General features: G+C 42.8%; 1 long non-coding RNA gene across 1 annotated transcript in view; it reads right to left on the bottom strand.

Annotated features, from left to right (window-relative positions):
* Positions 1-257: 257 nt before the first annotated feature.
* Positions 258-20,022, bottom strand: part of LOC137358286 (uncharacterized) — a 45,379-nt gene continuing 25,614 nt past the window's right edge. The window contains exon 3 of the long non-coding RNA XR_010971213.1: positions 258-396. This is a non-coding gene — a long non-coding RNA (uncharacterized lncRNA). The remainder of the gene's footprint in view (positions 397-20,022) is intronic.

Genomic DNA, 20,022 nt, shown 5'->3' with positions numbered 1-20,022 from the left:
CTGGATAGTAAATGATGCACATTGAAGTTACTGACATACTTGTAAAACTTGTCCTTTAATCCAATTTGCAGCAAAACAAAACAGTTAATAACTGTTTCTAACATGCTCAATGAAACATAATAACATTTTATTATGTCTTCCCCAACATTTTTTAAAAGTACAAATGCAGCATGGATTTTGATAAGGAATTGTAGACAGTTCATCATAGATTAAGATTCATTAAAGCTATGCATTATATTGTATTTACTCACTATTGTATACAGGTTAGCGGCATCCTGTTTTTGCCAATATCACTCAGCTCCATTATACCATATTCTTGTATTCATGAGGAAATTACAGTGCTGACTTCTGGAGATTCCTTGGATTTTCTTGCCTGTCTTCCCCTCAATACAAGTTCTGGAACAATGTGATTTCAAATGAATAGCAGTGGAATTGTGACATTTACATAGAAGTAAAAGTCCAGCAATTTTCAACATGTCACCAAGCTTGTGTCCCAAGTGAAAGTAATGTGTGTCAGAGTGTAGAAATTCAGATATTCACTAAGTGACTTTTGACATTTTAAAATAAGTTTCCATAGCACAGGCCTTTAAACTTGTGCTTTAAAATAACCTTGGTGCTAGGTTATTTTAAAGCACAAGGCTAAAGACTTGAAGCAGGGGAGTCTAACCTTTTTGCATGGTTTTCAGTGGGCTTTAACAAAAAATCAGAACCCACTGGAAAATCATAAATTTGTCCAAGGTTCAGAAGTGCTGTCCTTGCTCTAACACCTGTCAGCTGTGAAACTGACAGCTGTGATTTTTTGAAAGCTGAACTGGTCAGAAAAAAGAAGCCAATGAGAAATTTCTCATCCCTGAAATTACCATCACGGACATCAAAATCTTTACAATGGACACTGGCGTCCGTGTACGGCTGCATTGCCAACCCTTATTCAGCCATTTCTTGATATCACATGGAATGAATCAAATTGGCTGAAGACTGACATCTGTGATTCTTGGGACCTCAGGAGGCAGCCAAGATGGATCATCTACTGGGCAATTTTGGCTGAAGATGGTTGCGAATGCTTCAGCCTTGTTTTTTGCATTGATGTGCTGGGTTCCCCCATCATTGATGATGGGGATATTTGTGAAGCCTCCTCCTCCTGTTAGTTGTTTAATTGTCCACCCGCATTCACAACTGGATGTGGTAGGAATATAAAGCTTGGATCTGATCTGTTGGATATAGGATCGCTTAGCCCTGTCTGTCACATGCTGCATCTGCTGTTTGCCATGTAAGTAATCTTGGGTATTAGGATCATCAGGTTGACACCTCATTTTTAGGTATCCCTGGTGCTGCGCTCTTCATTGAACCAGGGGTTGATCCCCCGGCTTGATGGGAATGGTAGAGTGGGGGTATGCTGGCCCATGAGGTTACAGTTTGTGGTTGAATACTTCTGCTGCTGCTGCTGATGGTCCATTTCACCTCACGGATGCCCACGTTTGGCATTGCTAGATCTGTTTGAAATCTATCCTATTAAGCACAGTGGTAGTGCCACACAACACAATGGAGGGTATCATCAAAGTGGTGAAGGGACTTCATTTATAAAGGACTGTGTGGTGGTCACTCCTATCTACACTGCATCTGCAACAGGTAGACTGGTGAGGATGAGATCAAGTAGGTTTTTCCCTCTCGTTGGTTCCCTTACTATTTGTTGCAGACCCAGTCTAACAGCTATGTCCTTGAGGACTCAGCCAGCTCAGTCAGTTGTGCTGCTACCTGTATTATATTGTCAGTGTGCTGTTAGTATTCAATGAGGATAGCAGACTTTGGGTCAAAGTATCAGGGGCTTATTTACAGGGGTCTTATTTTTAAGGTATCGACATGAACGCTGAGCAACATGAGGTTCAGACTCGTGACATCACATAATCTACCCAGCAACAGCTTATGTACATTGTACTATATCTCCCCTCAAGTCTCTGACTTCCTTCATCAGGTTTGTAACACAACTCTGTCATAGCTTGTTCTTCTTTCAGTTGTTTGGGGTATTGAGTCTTTCAGTTCTTCTTCCTCACTTTCTTGTGTGTGAGTGGAACTACTGGATAACTCATGTCGTCTGTGTTATCTTTTGTTGGTTGTATCACTGGTTCATCAGCTCTCTCTGGTCGCTGATACTCTTGACCTATAATTATCTCTTCTGGATGTTATCATCTCTTTGCGAGATGGTGGTGAACCAAGGTGGTGAACTGCTTTCGCATGAGGGAGGTCCTCTTGAACCATTTTGCTTCCCCCTCATTCCTCCACTTCACACTGGCCTCGAAGGAAGGGGTCTTTTAGGTGATCTTATATTTCTCTTAATGTAGCACTGTTGTTTCTCCTGAATCCACTCACCATTCCTACCTTTCCTCCTCAAATCCTCCTAAGAGGACAACGGCTTCTTGGGGGTGGAGGTGGTCTACGTCGTCTACTATTTTCAAATACAGGTCTAGCAGCTTGCTCTATTTTAATGGGTTTTCAATCCAAAGGCTTCCCATTCATATCCCTGGCTGCATTCCTTTCATCTCTTGTTGTTCAAAGATAACAAAAGCAAACCCCCTTGACTTATTTGTTTCATGATCTTTCATCTGCAGAACTTCTACTATTCTTCCATATTTGCCAAACTGTTTCAAGTGCCTTTCATTTGTTTCAATATTCAAACCACCAATGAAAAGTTTTCTGGGACTATTTGCTTCCACTCTGCTTAACAGCTGTAAGGCTAAACAAGCTTTCTTACTGAGTAACGAACAGGCTTAGTTCTTAACATAGAGTTTTCGGAATGGTGTCATTTCTGTGTGTTAAGGTTGTCTGTATTTCTCCTGCAACCTTCAACTGAATCCCTCCTGGCTCGTATAATTTCTTGTTGGTTTTCCTAAGCCTTTCCTTCCTCAGCCAAGGTGTTTCATCAGACAGGATAGAAACTGCTGCATCTGTATCTAACTTGAAATTTGTTTTATTTTCCCCCACTAAGATTTCTGCTTCCCAGCAATCTTTGTTTTTCTCTTGCACTTCCCCAAGGAAGGGAGTACTGATGGTTTATCCCTCCTTTATTTCCTCTATCTTTTAACTAGTCTGCAGCATTTATTTTCTGCTGCAAAAGACCTGCTGAAAGTTTCCCCTTCTCTTGCACCAGAACCATTCAGCTTCCCAAAATGGGCAATTTTCCCACTAATGCCGCTCCTGGTCACATCTACTGCAATTCAGTGTTGCTGCCCGCAGGTGTCTTTCCTACCTCTTAGGCTTTCTGGTGCCATTATTCTCTGTCTATTCCACAGACTCAACTGATTCCAGAATTTTCGAGGCTGGACTCCCCGACCCCCCTAATAGTCGATTAAACTTTCGGACTTCTGCCTGCCTGCTCAATTGAATGGCTTTTTTCAAAGTAAAATTCTCTTTCACTTGAAGCTGGTCTGACAGTGCTTTGTCTATAACCCCATCTACTATTCTGTCCCGAATCAGCTCCTCTCGCATATTCCCATAGTCACAATCCTCAACTACTTTATATAGATAAATGAATCAATACTTTCACCAACTTTTTGGGTGCATTTGTTGAACTTAGCCCTTTCCACTATTACATTCTATCTGATCTGAAACTATCCCTCCAGTGCTTTAATTACTTCGCTATATGAGGTTTCTTTTTCATCAATCCCCAGGGTAGTCAGGATGTTGTCCACACTGTCTCCCATGGCGTTCTCTATCCAATTGTGCCGTTAAACCCGATGCAGAACCATACCTGTCGAATCTTCAAATCCATCTCGGCCATGCTTCAGCATGGTTGGGCCCCACTGATCGCTCCAAGCTCTCTGGCAAAGTTATCGATTTGTCTACATTTTTCCTCAATGTTTTCGATCTCTTCTGCTTTCTATGCTACAAAAGTCGTTTTTACCACTGCCACCATATAGTATATTGTCAGTGTGATATTCATATTGAATGCGGATTATAGACTTTGGTTCAAAGTAACTACAGCCATCTTATCTCTAAGGTAGCTACATGAACACTGAGCAACACGAGGTTCAGACCCGTGATATCACATTCTGTGATTATGCTGAAGGTCGATATACATAATTTACCCAGCAGCAGCTTATACTACACTATCGAGCCACTCTTGGTGAGGGACATTGATGTTCCCCACCCAGAGTCCATCCTGTGCCCTTAGTACATTGTGTCCTTGCAGTACTGCATCCAGGTCCTTGAGGCATGACTCCTGCAGTTGACCTCCACAGCTGTCTGCTCCCATTGCCTTTTGACCATGTATCTGGAGGGCCTCCTGCCCCTTCTGTGGATATAGGACATCTCTTTCCCTTTTCACCTCCTTTTTATCTCCTCCATCAAGACCTCTCGTGCAGCATCCAAAAACCTTGGAGTCCGTTCTATGCCATTCCTCACTGTTTCCCAGGACAGATTCCTGCATGATTTCCAACACCTGCTCCAGCCATAATATACCTCCCCTCTAATAAATGCAGGCTAGCTTTAAGCAGTGCAGAGTGGTTTTAAGTGGTGCTAGAAAGTTATGATTTTGCTGATGCAATGAGCCAATGAACAATGCAGTTAGCACTGGCTGCACACAGATATCTTTACAATGAGCAGTCAACACAAAGTTGGTGTGCTGTTTGCATTTCAATCATTGCGCATGGGTTAAATGTGCATTGTGATTCCAGCATCTGTTCTTATGGTCTATCCATTTTTGCCCCCTTTTACGATTCAGAAAGGAACTATCCCAATAGCCTAATCAACATTTCTCCCTCAAATACACAGCTACACTTATAGCTGTCTGTGGAACGTTACTAGTACAAAGGCTGTCATGTTTGTCCATGTAACAACCGTCAGTACAGTAATTTAAATGTGTGAATCATGTTGAGAAATGTTGATGATACAGCCCAGCACAAAATGTGCTGCTTACTGGGTGCGTGGCCGGCTAGCACTACATACAGCTAGGCTGCCCCTCTTAAAGGGGAGGTGCACATCTGGTGGAAGTGGTGAAGTTATATGCAATTGTCAAAACTTTCTACATAAGGTATTCAGATCTGAAATCCACAGTAGGATTTTACCCTTTAAACTAAATAGACATGCATTGTTGTAAGACATTAAGGTCCTAATAAAACTATAAAGTTAATTCCGCAACTGCATGCTACCCACAGGGAGTGGAAATCAGAGAATTGATGCTACTTGCTGTAGCTTTGTTTCAGATCTGTGTTTTTTGTGCTTTCCCACAGGAAGCGTGGGATTGTGGAATCAACCTTTATAACACAGTCTTGTTACTAATGTGATGATGATGTGATGGTCACACAATACCTTCTTTAATCATATTAATAAAGAAATTTGGATTCATTTACTGCTTTGATTGAAGGGGCACCAAGGCACTTACAAGAGAGGGCCTCACAAAATGTAAAGGCAGCTATGTCACGACTCATTCCAGCCCCTACTGATTCAGTGTCAATTCTGTGTTTCCCAAATTACCTACTAATGTGAGCTCCTATGAGTTATCTTGGCAAATTAGCAGTAATTATCACACACTCAAGGGTTTTGTTCAATTTGAACAAGTTTTTGTTTAATCTTGCATCTATTGGGACCTGAAATGAAACCATTTCTCGTCGGATTTTAATAGCTGGGATATTGAGGCAAGTGGTGAGTTTCCTGCTGATCTATATTGGAGTAACTTTTCCTAAAGAATAACTCAGTAATGTTCCTATACCGGTATTATTAGTGAAATTGCCTACTTGGAAAATGGTTTGTCATTTAGCAGCAGGTTGGCATTTCCTGTACAGCTACTGTTATGAAAGAACTTAACACTAGTTGTCACCAGTTTGACACATTTCTAAATTTCAAAACAAGGGCCATGAAAGCCTCAGTCAGGTTATTTTCAGACACTGTAACAAGACATGTAATAATTCAGCTGTGCAATATCCTGGCATTTAGACAGACTTGACACTGAGCCTAAATACTATGATTTCAAAATTCCTTTCTAATCCTACAGCTTTTAAGATTTTTTTTGGATGTACTTGAAGGGCTGTTAACACTGGAGATTATTTTACATACAGCTGTGAGGATATAGTGGAATCACACTGTTTTAAGAGATAACTGTTGTTCTCTTCTTTGGCTCTGCCAAGTAATGATGTAATTTTATCAAGGCTCAGGAGAAATATGATACTAATTTGTGTCATTATCAAAGAATCTCTGCCCTAACAGTGAGGAGAAACAGTTTTGCTTATGTCCGCTTCCAGAGATTCAGAAATGTAAATTTCTGCTGAGCCAACACTTTCAACAAGTTGGTTTCCTATATCTCTATTAGTGTTTTTTTTTCAACTGGAGACAGATGCAGATTGCCATTTGAAAAGATTTCCCCCATTCTCCTGCTTGTGCACAGCTCTGTGATATCATTTACTTCTGCCATTGACACTCTCAAAATTTTAAAGGGAAAAAATTTGATTAGGCCCATTATTGGGTGGGAGGATTGCGATGAGCGATTACCTTGTGCCCAATATCATTGAGGCATGCAGCAAATAAATTTTGTGCTGCCTGGTCATCAGCATGATTGTAGCATGCAGCCCAGCACTAAATGCACTGCTTACCCGACTAGCACTACACACAGCTAACCTACCCACTTGAAGAGGAAGTGCATTCTGGCTACAGCATCTGGTGGAAGTGTCAGGAAGGCTTTGATGTAAGGCAAGTAATTGTCTGAACCACATAAGATAGCATTGTGGCTTCCGGGGCCGGCGGAGGTGGGCTTTCCAGTTAAATCCCGGCCCGTGTTTCCACAGGGGGCCAGGAGAACCTCAAGGAACATCCGAGGAAGGGAATGGGAGAAGATGGTCAAGGACATGAATTCCTGGAGTTCTGGCCCTGAGTACCTGGCAGCTGTGAAGGAAAAAGATCAATGACCTCACACGAGTGGTCAAGATTAGTGATTGGTTCTTCAAATGACATCTAAAACCCACTACACCACCATCCTCTCACGCTGCTCAATGCACTACAGCCCCATCACTGACCCATCAGCAATCAGGACTCATGCCTAACATATGGTGTTCCACCTCACCCTCACACACTTACCAATGCTACCAGCCTCACACTCACATCTCACAATTTCCAGATACCTCCAGCTATTCAGCCATGGCAGGCACATAACCCAAACACATTGCAACACACTCACTGACACTCTTCCCTCCGTCATGCAGGGCAAGATCACACATAACCACAGTGAGCAGCAGAGAACCACAGGCGGACAGGCACACCTGCATATTCTGACCTCTTTGAAAGAGATGGTGCTCTGCATCATGGGGCTGGCAGTGACTGAGGTTACTGAATACGGTGTCATTGAGAATATTTAGGGTGGCGGTAGGTTCCTACCTTATGCACCTTCTCAAATCCCACTTCACCTCCACCCTGCTATCTGGCATGAAGTACATGCTGCAGATAGTGTGACCACAGGCCTTTTGTTTGAACCTCACCATCCCCTACATTGCACCACTCCCCCAACCCCACCCTCGCCTTCCCTCATCCCAAAGCTCCCCATCCGCATTTCTCCTTTCAGGTACCCAAGATTTGCCACCTGGCCAGCCACTGTAGTCTCATCATGAAGGGTATGAGCAACAGCAGACCTGTGATGAAGAAGCACCGTCACTTGATCTAGCACTCACAGCCACCAGCTCAGATATTGGCACTGCACATACATTAAAGGGTTGACTAGATCTGGGATCAACATATTGTGAGTCACCAGGCATGAGTGGACCTCAGCCATGCAAGGGAGAAAGGACAATTTGTGTGCCAGTTCCCCAGAATGTGAGGTCAAAGGCAAGTTCTACTGGAGAGGATTCAGGTGGGGACTTTGATGAGGCGGTGTACAGGAGTATATTGATGGTCATGCACACAGAGGTTCTTGGTGCATTGTTAAGCCTGCCACAGAGCCTGTTGTAACTGTCAAAGAGCACAGAGGAATCTGGCTTTGACTTGCACAGGGCTTCACACAGAACTTTGAGACCTTCCTTTCTACTGTGCAAGTGGTATCCAACTCCAGGACAGCTTTTGAGGATCCAACCATGATGCAGTGTCGGGTGAACAATGTCTCAGCTTTCATTGCAGCACAGGCAGAAGCCATCCAATGTTTGAATGTTGCAGTGGAAGCTCAGACTGAGGTATTGAAATCCATGCTTGTTGCCATGCAAGCCCGACTTGGTGACATGCCGCTCAGACTGCTGCTATCATGGCTGTGGATACCAGTGCTCAAAGGGGCTTGTAGGTTCTCACAGCAGTCCAGCAATCTGTGCTCCAGCAGATTACCGGGATTGCTGAGGCATGCCCCGGGGGAATGGCAATGGCTCCTGTCCTCTCTCAGGATGACAGCAGTGGAGGAGCACAAGGCACCCGCAAGATAAGCACTAAGGGATGCATAAGGGTGGATCGCTCTGTTTTGTACGTATTATTGGAAGTGTTGTTGGATAAAGTTGTAATGGAATTTTCTTTGGTGGTTGTTTTTGTTTCAAGACTTTGGCCAAGAGAATGCTGTGATGGTCTGCAGAGCAGGTTACCTTTGGCACCAAGCAGCCAGCTTCTGCTTCATTGTGGTGTCCCAAAAATGCCAACTACAGCTGACGAACACACAATGAATGCATCCTGCTTGCTGCCAGGGGACCAGCCATTCACAGACAAGATGTTCTGTGCATCGTTGCACACTAACTACACATTCATGGAGTGGTAGCCCTTGCGGTTGCGGTATATCTCTCTGATAATATGTGGGTCTGCAGAGACTCATGCGTGCAGTCAATGGCTCCCTGCACCAATGGGAATCCTGCTAGCCTGGAAAAGCCATGTGCTCACTCCTCCTGCTTCTCTCTGGGAAGAAAAAAGACTATGTAGTCCCCTCTCCTTCGGTACAGGGTCTCTGTCACCTCCCTGATGTAGCAAAATGTTGACAATTTTGCATGCTCCTGCCTGGAAGGATCTACTAACATAGCAATTGAGGGCCATGGTAATTGTCATAGCCACTGGCAGCATTGTCCTCACCCTGCTCTGCAGTTACAGGTCCAGTTGTAGGAGATAGCACAGTTCAGTGAGCACCTCCTTGGTGAAACAGCCTTGGACACTGCTCCTGGCTGAGGTGGAGGTTGGAGAAGTGCTCTCTGAATGCATGACACACCCACACTAGTACCTTTACAATCATGATACGCCACGTGGAAGTGGTCAGGCCAACAGTTTTGAAGTTTCTGGCTTCCGTAGCCTTGGCACCAGCAGAGCTATGAAGCTGAATTTTGCAGCCAAATCTCCCTCTGGAAAGGGTACTTTGGATCCATCATCACCTAGTGGGAATAAACCATACCTATAAATACAGAAACACTCCAAAGGGTCTCAGAGATCTGAATCTGTCCCATTGCAAGTGATTGAGCTACTTTTCAATAAATTTGCATTTTCCTGATTTGCAATCAGAACAAACTATGAGTCTATCAGATGCAGAGGAGGAGCTGCGCAGTTAGTGCTTTGTGCATTTTAGCCAGTAGATTTCTCATTGACAAACCATGAGTAAGTACAACAAATAGACAAACTTGTTTAAGAGCAAGACACACACAAATAATGTTATCAGTATTTTAGCCTGGTCAGATTCAGAATTCAGTATCCAAACAAACTTACATAGAAACATAGAAAATAGGAGCAGGAGTAGGCCATTTGGCCCTTCGAGTCTGCTCCGCCATTCATTATGATCGTGGTTGATCATCCAACTCAGTAACCTGTTCCCACTTTCTCCCCATACCCTTTGATCCCTTTAGACCCAAGAGCTATACTAACACCTTCTTGAAAACATACAATGTTTTGGCCTCAACTGCTTTCTGTGGTAGTGAATTCCACAGGCTCACCACACTCTGTGTGAAGAAATTTCTCCTCATCTCAGTCCTGAAAGGTTTACCCCGTATCCTTAGACTATGACCCCTGGTTCTGGACTCCTCCACCATCGGGAACATCCTTCCTGCATCTACCCTGTCAAGTCCTGTTAGAATTTTATAGGTTTCTATGAGATCCCCCCTCACTCTTCTGAACTCCAGCGAATATAATCCTAACCGACTCAATCTCTCCTCATATGTCAGTCCCACCACCCCAGGAATCAGTCTGGTAAACCTTCGCTGCACTCCCTCTATAGCAAGAACATCCTTCCTCAGATAAGGAGACCAAAACTGCATACAATATTCCAGGTGTGGCCTCACCAAGGCCGTGGATAATTGCAGTAAGACATCCCTGCTTCTAGACTCGAACCCTCTCGCTATGAAGGCCAACATACCATTTGCCTTTTTTACTGCCTGTTGCATCTGCATGCTTACCTTCAGCGACTGGTATACGAGAACACCCAGGTCTCGCTGCATATTCCCCTCTCTCAGTTTATAGCTGTTCAGATAATAATCTGCCTTCCCGTTTTTGCCACCAAAGTGGATAACCTCACACTTATCCACATTATACTGCATCTGCCATGCATTAGCCCACTCACTCAACTTGTCCAAATCACCTTGAAGCCTCTCTGCATTCTCCTCACAACTCACTCTCCCACCCAGTTTTGTGTCATCTGCAAATTTGGAGATATTACACTTAGTTCCCTCATCTAAATCATTCATGTATATTGTGAATAGCTGGGGTCCTAGCACCGATCCCTGTGGTACCGTAATAGTCACTGCCTGCCATTCGGAAAAAGACCCATTTATCCCTACTCTTTGTTTCCTGTCAGCCAACCAATTTTCTATCCATCGCAATACACTATCCCCAATCCCATGTGCTTTAATTTTACACGCTAATCTCTTATGTGGGACTTTGTCAAAAGCTTTCTGGAAGTCCAAATAAACCACATCCACTGGCTCCCCCTCATCAACTCTATGAGTTACATCCTCGAAGAATTCTAGTAGATTTGTCAAGCATGATTTCCCTTTCGTAAATCCATGCTGACTCTGCCTGATTGTACCACTGTTCTCTAAGTGCTCTGCTATAAAATCTTTGATAATGGACTCTAGAATTTTCCCCACTACTGACGTCAGGCTGACTGGTCTACAATTCCCTGCTTTCTCGCTACCTTCCTTTTTAAATAGTGGGGTTACATTAGCTACCCTCCAATTTGTAGGATGTGTTCCAGAGTCTAGAGAATCTTGGAAGATGACCATGAATGCATCCATTATTTCTAGGGCCACTTCATTAAGTACTCTGGGATGCATACCTTTAGTCCCCGTGGATTTATCGGTCTTCAATCCCATCAATTTCCCCAACACCATTTCTCTACTAATACTGATTTCCTTCAGTTCCTCTCTCTCACTAAGCCCTGTGTTCCCCAACATTTCTGGTATGATATTTGTGTCCACCTTTGTGAAGACAGAACCAAAGTATGCATTTAGTTGCTCAGCCATTTCTTTGTTCCCCATAATAAATTCCCCTGTTTCTGACTAATCTTTTTCCCTTCACATACCTATAGAAACTTTTACAGTCAGTTTTTATGTTCCCCGCAAGCTTGCTCTCGTACTCTATTTTCCCCTTCTTAATCAATCCCTTGGTCCTCCTTTGCTGAATTCTAAACTGCTCCCAATCCTCAGGTCTGTTGTTTTTTCTGGCAGATTTATATGCCTCTTCCTTGGATCTAATGCTATCTCTAATTTCCCTTGTAAGCCATGGTTTGGCTACCTTCCCCGTTTTACTTTTGTGCCAGACAGGGATAAACAATTGTTGCAGTTCATCCATGCACTCTTTACATGTTTGCCATTGCCTGTCCACCGTCATCCCTTCAAGTAACGTTTCCCAATCCGTCATAGCCAACTCGCGCCTCATACCTTCATAGTTTCCTTTACTAAGATTCAGGATCCTAGTCTCAGAATCAACTATGTCACACTACATCTTGATGAAGAATTCTGTCATATTATGGTTGCTCATCCCCAAGGGGTCTCGCACCACTAGATTGTCAATTATTCCTCTCTCATTACACAATACCCAATCTAGGATAGCCTGTTCTCCAGTTGGTTCCTCAGCGTATTGGTCCAGAAAACCATCCTGTATACACTCCAAGAATTCCTCCTCTATGGTATTGTGACTAATTTGATTTGCCCATTCTATATGCAGATTAAAATCACCCATAATTACAGATGTTCCTTTGTCACATGCATCTCTAATTTCCTGTTTAATGCCATTCCCAACATCACCACTACAGTTTGGGGGTCTATATACAACCCCCACTAACGTTTTTGCCCCTTAGTGTTTCTCAATTCTACCCATACAGATTCCACATCGTCAAAGCTAATATCCTTCCTCACTATTGCATTAATTTCCTTATTAACCAGCAATGCAATGCAACTCCACCGCCTTTTGCTTTTTGTCTGTCCTTCCTAAATACTGAATACCCCTGAATGTTCATTTCCCATCCCTGGTCACCTTGCAGCCATGTCTCCATAATCTCGACTGTATCATACCCGATTACATCAATTTGTACGATTAATTCATCCAATTTATTGCAAAAGCTCCGCGCGTTAAGGCACAAAGCCTTAAGGCTTGTCTTTTTAACACTACTTGTCCCCTTCCCACTATTTTCCTCTGTGGCCCTGTTTGATTCTGGCCCTTGATTTCTCTGCCTATCACTTTTCTTATTCCCCTTCCTGTGTTTTGTTCTTGTCTTTGATCCCTCCTGCTCTGACTCCTTGCAAAGATTCCCATCCCTCTGCCATTTTAGTTTAAACCCTCCCCAACCACTCCAGCAAATACTTCCCCTAGGACATCAGTCCCTGTCCTGCCCAGGTGTAACCCGTCCAGTTTATACTGGTCCCACCTCCCCCAAAACCGGTCCCAATGTCCCAGGAATCTAAAACCCTCCCCCTCACACCATCTCCTCTGCCACTTATTCATCTGATATATCCTGCTATTTCTACTCTGACGAGCATGTGGCACTGGTAGTAATCCTGCGATCACTACCTTTGAGGTCCTGCTTTTCAAATTACTTCCTAGCTCCCTATATTCTGCTTTTAGGACCTAATGTGTACCATGACCACTGGCTGTTCACCCTCCCCCTTCAGAATGTCCTGTAACTGCTCTGAGACATCCTTGACCCGAGCACCAGGGAGGCAACATACCATCCTGGAGTCTCTTTTGCGGCCACAGAAACACCTATCTATTCCCCTTACAATTGAATCCCCTATAACTATTGCATTCCCACACTTTTTACTCCTCCCCTGTGCAGCAGAGCCAACTGTGGTGCAACGAATTGGGCTGTTGCTGCTTTCCCTTGAGAGGCCATTCCCCCCAACAGTACCCAAAGCAGTATGTCTGTTTTGCAGGGGAATAACCACAGGAGATTTCTGAACTGCCTGCCAAGTCCTCTTTCACTGCCAGGTGGTCACCATTCCCTTCCTGCCAGTGGAATCTGAGCCCGCGGTGTGACCACCTCTCTATACATGCTATCCATGATACTCTCTGCCACGTGGATGCTCCACAATGTCCCCAGCTGCCGCTCCAGCTCCAAAACCCGGGCTTCCAGGAACTGCAGCTGGAGACCCAGCTATTCAGAGCTATTCCCTAACTGCAGTGACTCTTGAAGCAACTTGAAGTCAATGGCCTTTGTAGAAAGCTAACCCCTATTTAGACTGCCGTAGAGCTGAGTGATGATCCTTCCAATTGCCTAATTATTCTTGAATTGATGACTGTGACACAGTATGATTCTATACTAACCAGACCACATTCATCAACTTGCAGCTCTGTCTGAGCAAGCTGCCAAAACGATTCTACCTTCCTCACCATGATGCTGTCTGCCTAAAGTTAATCAGCTTTAGTCTTTTCTGCTGCCATTCTGTTGACATATATGTCCCGTTATCAGATGATCCTTCTCCTTAATCATTGCTCAGACAGTTTATATATGTTCACTTACTACTGAACAATATTTATACCTATATCAGCATCCTTGGTCATATTATTTATGCTGTATGTTATGTTCTGTATTCACAGCTTGGGAGCACTATTTAATTGTATGTGTGCTCAGTTTTGTTTACATTTTCCTTTCTCTTAACACTCCTATTAATCAGACTTATCTTCACCTAACCAATGGAGGCTTCATTTTAAACTGTAGCTTAAACCATTTTAAACTTAGTTATGCTGAATAATTGTTTGTTAAGACTAAACAAATGTATTGGAAGATGTTTGTCCATCTCTACTGTAGGTTGCTGAACTCGCACCTACCCTCTTATATTCTTAACTCTAAAGTCCAATCTGAACCCATCCAGTTGCAGAAAATGCTCAAGGCTCACAACTTACTACACTCAGTATTCTTTTAACAGTTTATTGTACCACTGCAAACTTACAAACATCAGCACCCTGCTCCCTTCAAGTTTAAACTAATACTCACAAATGCTGTCCCTTTATTTCCTAACCGTATTCACCTTGTCGATCACTCAGAGGAGTGCATTCCCATCTGTGTGGATGATCAATCGCACCCACCGTTATCTTGTCTCTGAACACATGTTTCTTATAGTATAAAAATCACACCCATAACGGCTGATGCAAACCCATCCCGCTTTTGATTGTAACTTCTTAAGTCTTGCAACAATTCTACATCTTGTGTTCGTGAATAGTCCATTAACATATGAAGGTGTTCTGATGGGAAAGATTCTGACTTATCAGCATCATCAAGTTGGTGGATGAGTTTCATCTTAATGAAACAGTTTTTGGGATTAGCATTTCCAAGGGATGTGAGTGTCCACCCAGACATACTGGAACTCACAGCCCATTAGCTCGTAAGTGCTATTTCCAGTCTGGCTACATGAGCGCAATGGTTGAGGCAAGTAGGTTAAACCTGGATAAATGCATACCATTGTGTTGTCTGATTGCATCAGCTATCTCTTGACTATAATATTCATGAAGACACTTGATTGTGTCTGTGTCTCAAAATGAATAATTTCATTTCAGCTCCCAGCTTCTTTTAAAAGTTCAGTTCAAAGTCCTGTTGGTTCCTGGGATATGAAACTTGGCCCATTTCTGGCGATTGTCAATTTACAAATTGCCTTCGCAGTACAGCCACTTGATCCTTTAATGTCCATTTACTTTAAATCAAATGCGTTCTTGCTGCAGGACTGGCTACACTGCTACAAACCTGATTGAAATCCTCAGCAGTCCAACAGCCCCCAGCTACCAAAATTTCAATTCCACTAAATTTCAAAACATAAAAACTCACGTTGGCTACCTGGTTGAACATGTGGAGATCCTGACTATGATAGGGAATGTCAACTCTAATCTGCACATGACTGGAGTATGTCAGATTTTACTATGTGGAGAATGGATCTGACATTTAGTATCACAATAATGAAACTTAGATCTCCACATGGTAAAACAAGGCTGAAATATGAGACATTTCACCATATGGATGCTATTACTGTTTTTAGAAGCCAAAGAGGACAGAAAGATGGAAAGGGTTCACTAATGATCCTGTATATCAGCTTGCAAACACTTTTGGCAAACTACTAAATCTGACAAATCGGCAGCCCAAATGGCTACCAGAAGTGGTGCACCAGATGCCTGTCTCCTTTAAACCGCACTTGCACACGTGCACTGAAGTAACATCGTACCTTAATCAAACCAAATTTGGAGAGGTTCTGATTTTTTTTTTGCTATATAAAAACTTGAAAATGAATGCAGGTTTTCAATTGCCAAAAACAAACATTGAATCCATCAATGGGTTTTTGCTGGCCATGAACTGAAGATGACAGCCTTGATCATCAGCTTCTGTCCACTGTTGGGTCTCATACAAAAACCTGGCATCCAATATTGAGTAAAATTCATAGTCCTTTGCTTCATTGTGCCTGTGCATGCACTGGACAGCTGGCTGACTTTTGACATTGACTCTCAAATCACGGTCAAAGATCTGCAACTGGTTTATTATTAGTACTTTGTTCACTTTAAATAAAATATTATGCCCTTGGTGAAGCACTTAGAAACATATAGACAATGTAATACCCTGGTGCCTTAGATCTGTTACAACAAATATTTACCACATAAGTTTACAGTACAGCATATTCAATAATAAACTTTATTTGTATATTGAAATTATGCTAAACTAGCTTGATTCATTAACACTTTCACTTTGTACAAAGTTAAAAGTTACATTTTATAAAGAGGCATTTGCCATTTTAGGATTTTGGAGAAGTCTTAGTTCAAATCAATTGAATTAATGTAATTATTGCTCTCCTTCGTGTCATTGTTAACATCCCTTCTGAATTATGAAACTGTAATAACAGGATTTGTGGTTTTTGACTTACATAGGGGAAACTTTTACTTTTTAATTAATGTAATTTATGAACATAAATTAGATCTAATGAGTTCACTGATTATTTGGTTATTCATATTGGTGTAATTAATCTTGCCTTTTGTAAAGTCAGGATTGCCAATTTTTACATTACCTCTAAAAGTTTTTTAAAAAACTTCTCAAACAATTTTGCTCCCACTTTGTCCCCTACTTTCCACAGTCATTCTCTTCATTCTTTATGCTTTTCAGTCCACTATCCTGGCTCAGTGTCTTTCTTGTTCTCTCTTGGAGCTGCCAGTCTAAACCCCTTTAGTTACCTCCTTCTTTACCAAATAGCAATAGGAAGTGGTACTCTGGATGATTTTTCCCTTCCCTATACACAGGGATGTTAAGCTAATTGTAATGTTGCCTTTCCTGCCTCTGCTGAGATCAGAGAAGGAACCTGGGCCTTGTACTACATCATGTGATGCATATACCCACTGACCCCTCAAGGATGATTGCACTTGATTTGGTAAGAAAATCGAAAGGTAGTATTGGGGGCTACTTAATTTTGGAACACAAACAGGTGAAGTTTTCCATTTTTGATAATTTAAGTAGAAAACATCTAACTTGAGTACACACAGCTTTTAAAATAGTGAGTAAAAGTTGATGTTTTGCACTGGCAGCCATAGTCTTTTTCACACCAGTGAGACTAGGCACCAGACATTCTACACTACTGATGAAGTTGTGTTAAACTTAGGAACTGGTAGATGAAGAAAGTCCATCTAGTTCACTCTGTAACAATGTGGCATTGTTGACCAATTCTGGCAATCAATCTCAATCCATTAGTCTACAACACACCCAGATATGGGGTGAAGAAAAGCTCAGTGATGGAAAGCTTTGTGTCCATAGGTCCAAGATCATCAGGTCCTCTCAGGCATGCAATACTCATCATATGTCATGTCAAATTAATTATCTACTATATCCCAAAATATTATTTTTTGAAATATATTCAATTTGCATTACTCAATCATTCTGCTTGCTTTTTCAAATGATGCAATATATATTTTGTACTGTGGTGACCAGAAATTTAGGCAATTATTTGTCAGACCTCTTGCATTAATACAAGCACAGCTCAAATGTTAACTTTCCTATTCATTTTACCTGAACGGCAGTGAGCTTGAAAAAAGGCGCAGTGAACTTGCGAGACGTGTCAGAGCCGCCACGATATTTCGTACAGTGGCAGAGTAACATGGAGAGTGCGGATCACCCGCCCCCTCTACATCATCAGGGGGCGGGCACTCCATCCTTGGCAACAGGGCCCAGTACCACTGCGTGGGCGCCGGCACCATTGTTAAAGAGCTTCAGGCCCTTCCGCTTCATTTTAATGTTTAAAGGTCCAGGTTTTGCAACAAATTGAAATAAAATTTTATTTACGCTTCCAATCCCCTCTCCTCCCCACCCCCACTAATGAATAATAAGTTTATTATTTATCCTCTCCCCCAAAAAAAGTAAATTTTCCATCACGACCTTTCCCCCCGAACTTTCTTTACTTTAACCTTCAACCACTTCCCACCATCCCCTCAGCCAAACACATTCAGCTTTGCCACTCCCCTCCCCGCCATGAAAATTTCACTCCTTTCCCCTCCCCACCAGTGTTAAGCGGGATTTCCGTGCACCGGCCAGAATATTGGTGTGGGACAGCCATCACAACAAGCTAAGTATTTCTTTAATTATGTTTTACTAACATTTGTTATTGGGGGGTCGGTTAGCTCAGTTGGATAGCCAGCTAGTGTATGATACAGAATGAAACGACAACAGCATGGGTTCAAGTCCTGCACTGGCAGTGGTAGTTCATGGAGGACTGCCTCCTCGCCTTGCCCTATGCTTGTGGAGTGATGGCCCTCAAGCTATACATCACCACCTGTCTCTCTTAAATGGGAGAGATAGCTATGGGCCTTTGAGGCTACAACAACATATGTTAATTCATTTTTTTCACCAAGTCGTGGGGAGCCACCCCGGGGCCTCACCGCCACTGGTAAAATGGAGCAGGGCCTTCCTGGCATTGAGGCCTTTGGCAGGCCTCTCCCGGAAGGATATTCTGGACCGCCCCCCCACCATGACCCATGACATCAGGGGGCTGGTAAATTTCAGCCCATGTACTTTCTTTATCTCCCATTATTGGACTTATTAAACTTTGATTTATGTTTTCACTGGTGAACCTTAAGGTTTTCTCCAGATGGTATAGGTACTCTCTTACACCTACCACAACTATCGCCACATCTAGCTTAAACATTCCCCCATCATTCTATCTATCCTGACTGCCAATAGCTCTGCTCCTCCCCCTTTTGTTTAAGTGGGACCCATTTGGTCTGCATTGGCCGTCCGTGTTCCGAGAGGTGTTCCATTGTTTGAGGAACAACAACCTTGATTCTCTGCACCAAAGCCACAGCCACACTGCCTAATTTCCCTTTGTCTCTCTTGACTATCAACCAGCATGTTTCACGCCAACTCGCTTTGCTGAATGATAATTTTCTTTAATCCACGGAGTGTAAATCTGAATTTATATTTTTTGAAGAAATTTTTAAAAAGAACAGAGAAAAAAAGATGATTTTGCTGGCAGCTTAGGATGGACACCTAATTTGCAACACTGTATCCTATATTGCAAGGTTTGTGAGGAGGGAGACAAAATGTCTACTCAATCCCCAGCAAGAACCAAGACTCAGGAAGTTTAAGGAAACTGCCTGTTCTTTTTAGCAAGAGAGAAATACTGCTAACTGCTATGTTTGTATCACTGAGTGACTGTCATGTGACAAGTCCCTCCACATCTGTGCTTTTCAGTTTGTGTCTATCTGCAGAAAAAAAGGAGAAGCTTCTGGACTCTGACATGTACAGACCCAAGACCTCTCTCTCTCTCTTTCCATTCCAGCTTGAAAGCTTTCAAATCCTGCTTGTTGACTGACCACCTTTGTGAAGAGGTATGTGAAGAGAAAAAGATTGGTGAAGACAAATGTAGGTCCCTTACAGTCAGAAACAGGGGAATTTATTATGGGGAACAAAGAAATGGCAGAGCAACTAAATGCATACTTTGGTTCTGTCTTCACAAAGGAGGACACAAATATCATATCAGAAATGTTGGGGAACACAGGGCTTTAGTGAGAGAGAGGAACTGAAGGAAATCAGTATTAGTAGAGAAATGGTGTTGTGGAAATTGATGGGATTGAAGGCCGATAAATCCCCAGGGCCTGAAGGTATGCATCCCAGAGTACTTAAGGAAGTGGCCCTAGAAAAAGTGGATGCATTGGTGGTCATCTTCCAAGATTCTATAGACTCTGGAACAGTTCCTACAGATTGGAGGGTAGCTAACGTAACCCCACTATTTAAAAAGGGAGGTAGAGAGAACGTAGGGAATTATAGACCAGTCAGCCTGACATCGGTAGTGGGGAAAATTCTAGAGTCCATTATCGAAGATTTTATAGCAGAGCACTTGGAGAACAGTGGGACAATCGGGCAGAGTCAGCATGGGTCTACGAAAGGGAAATCATGCTTGACAAATCGACTAGAATTCTTTGAGGATGTAACTCGTAGAGTTGATGAGGGGGAGCCAGTGGATGTGGTTTATTTGGACTTTCAGCAGGCTTTCGACAAAGTCCCACATAAGAGATTAGCATGTAAAATTAAAGCGTATGGGATTGGGGGTAGTGTATTGCAATAGATAGAAAATTGGCTGGCGGACAGGAAACAACGAGTAGGGATAAATGGGTCTTTATCCGAATGGCAGGCAGTGACTAGTATGATACCGC

Source organism: Heterodontus francisci, chromosome 1 (assembly GCF_036365525.1).
Source record: "Heterodontus francisci isolate sHetFra1 chromosome 1, sHetFra1.hap1, whole genome shotgun sequence".
NCBI lineage: Eukaryota > Metazoa > Chordata > Chondrichthyes > Heterodontiformes > Heterodontidae > Heterodontus > Heterodontus francisci.
Note: the sequence above shows the minus strand (reverse complement) of the source record. Positions and strands in the feature narration are given on the sequence as shown.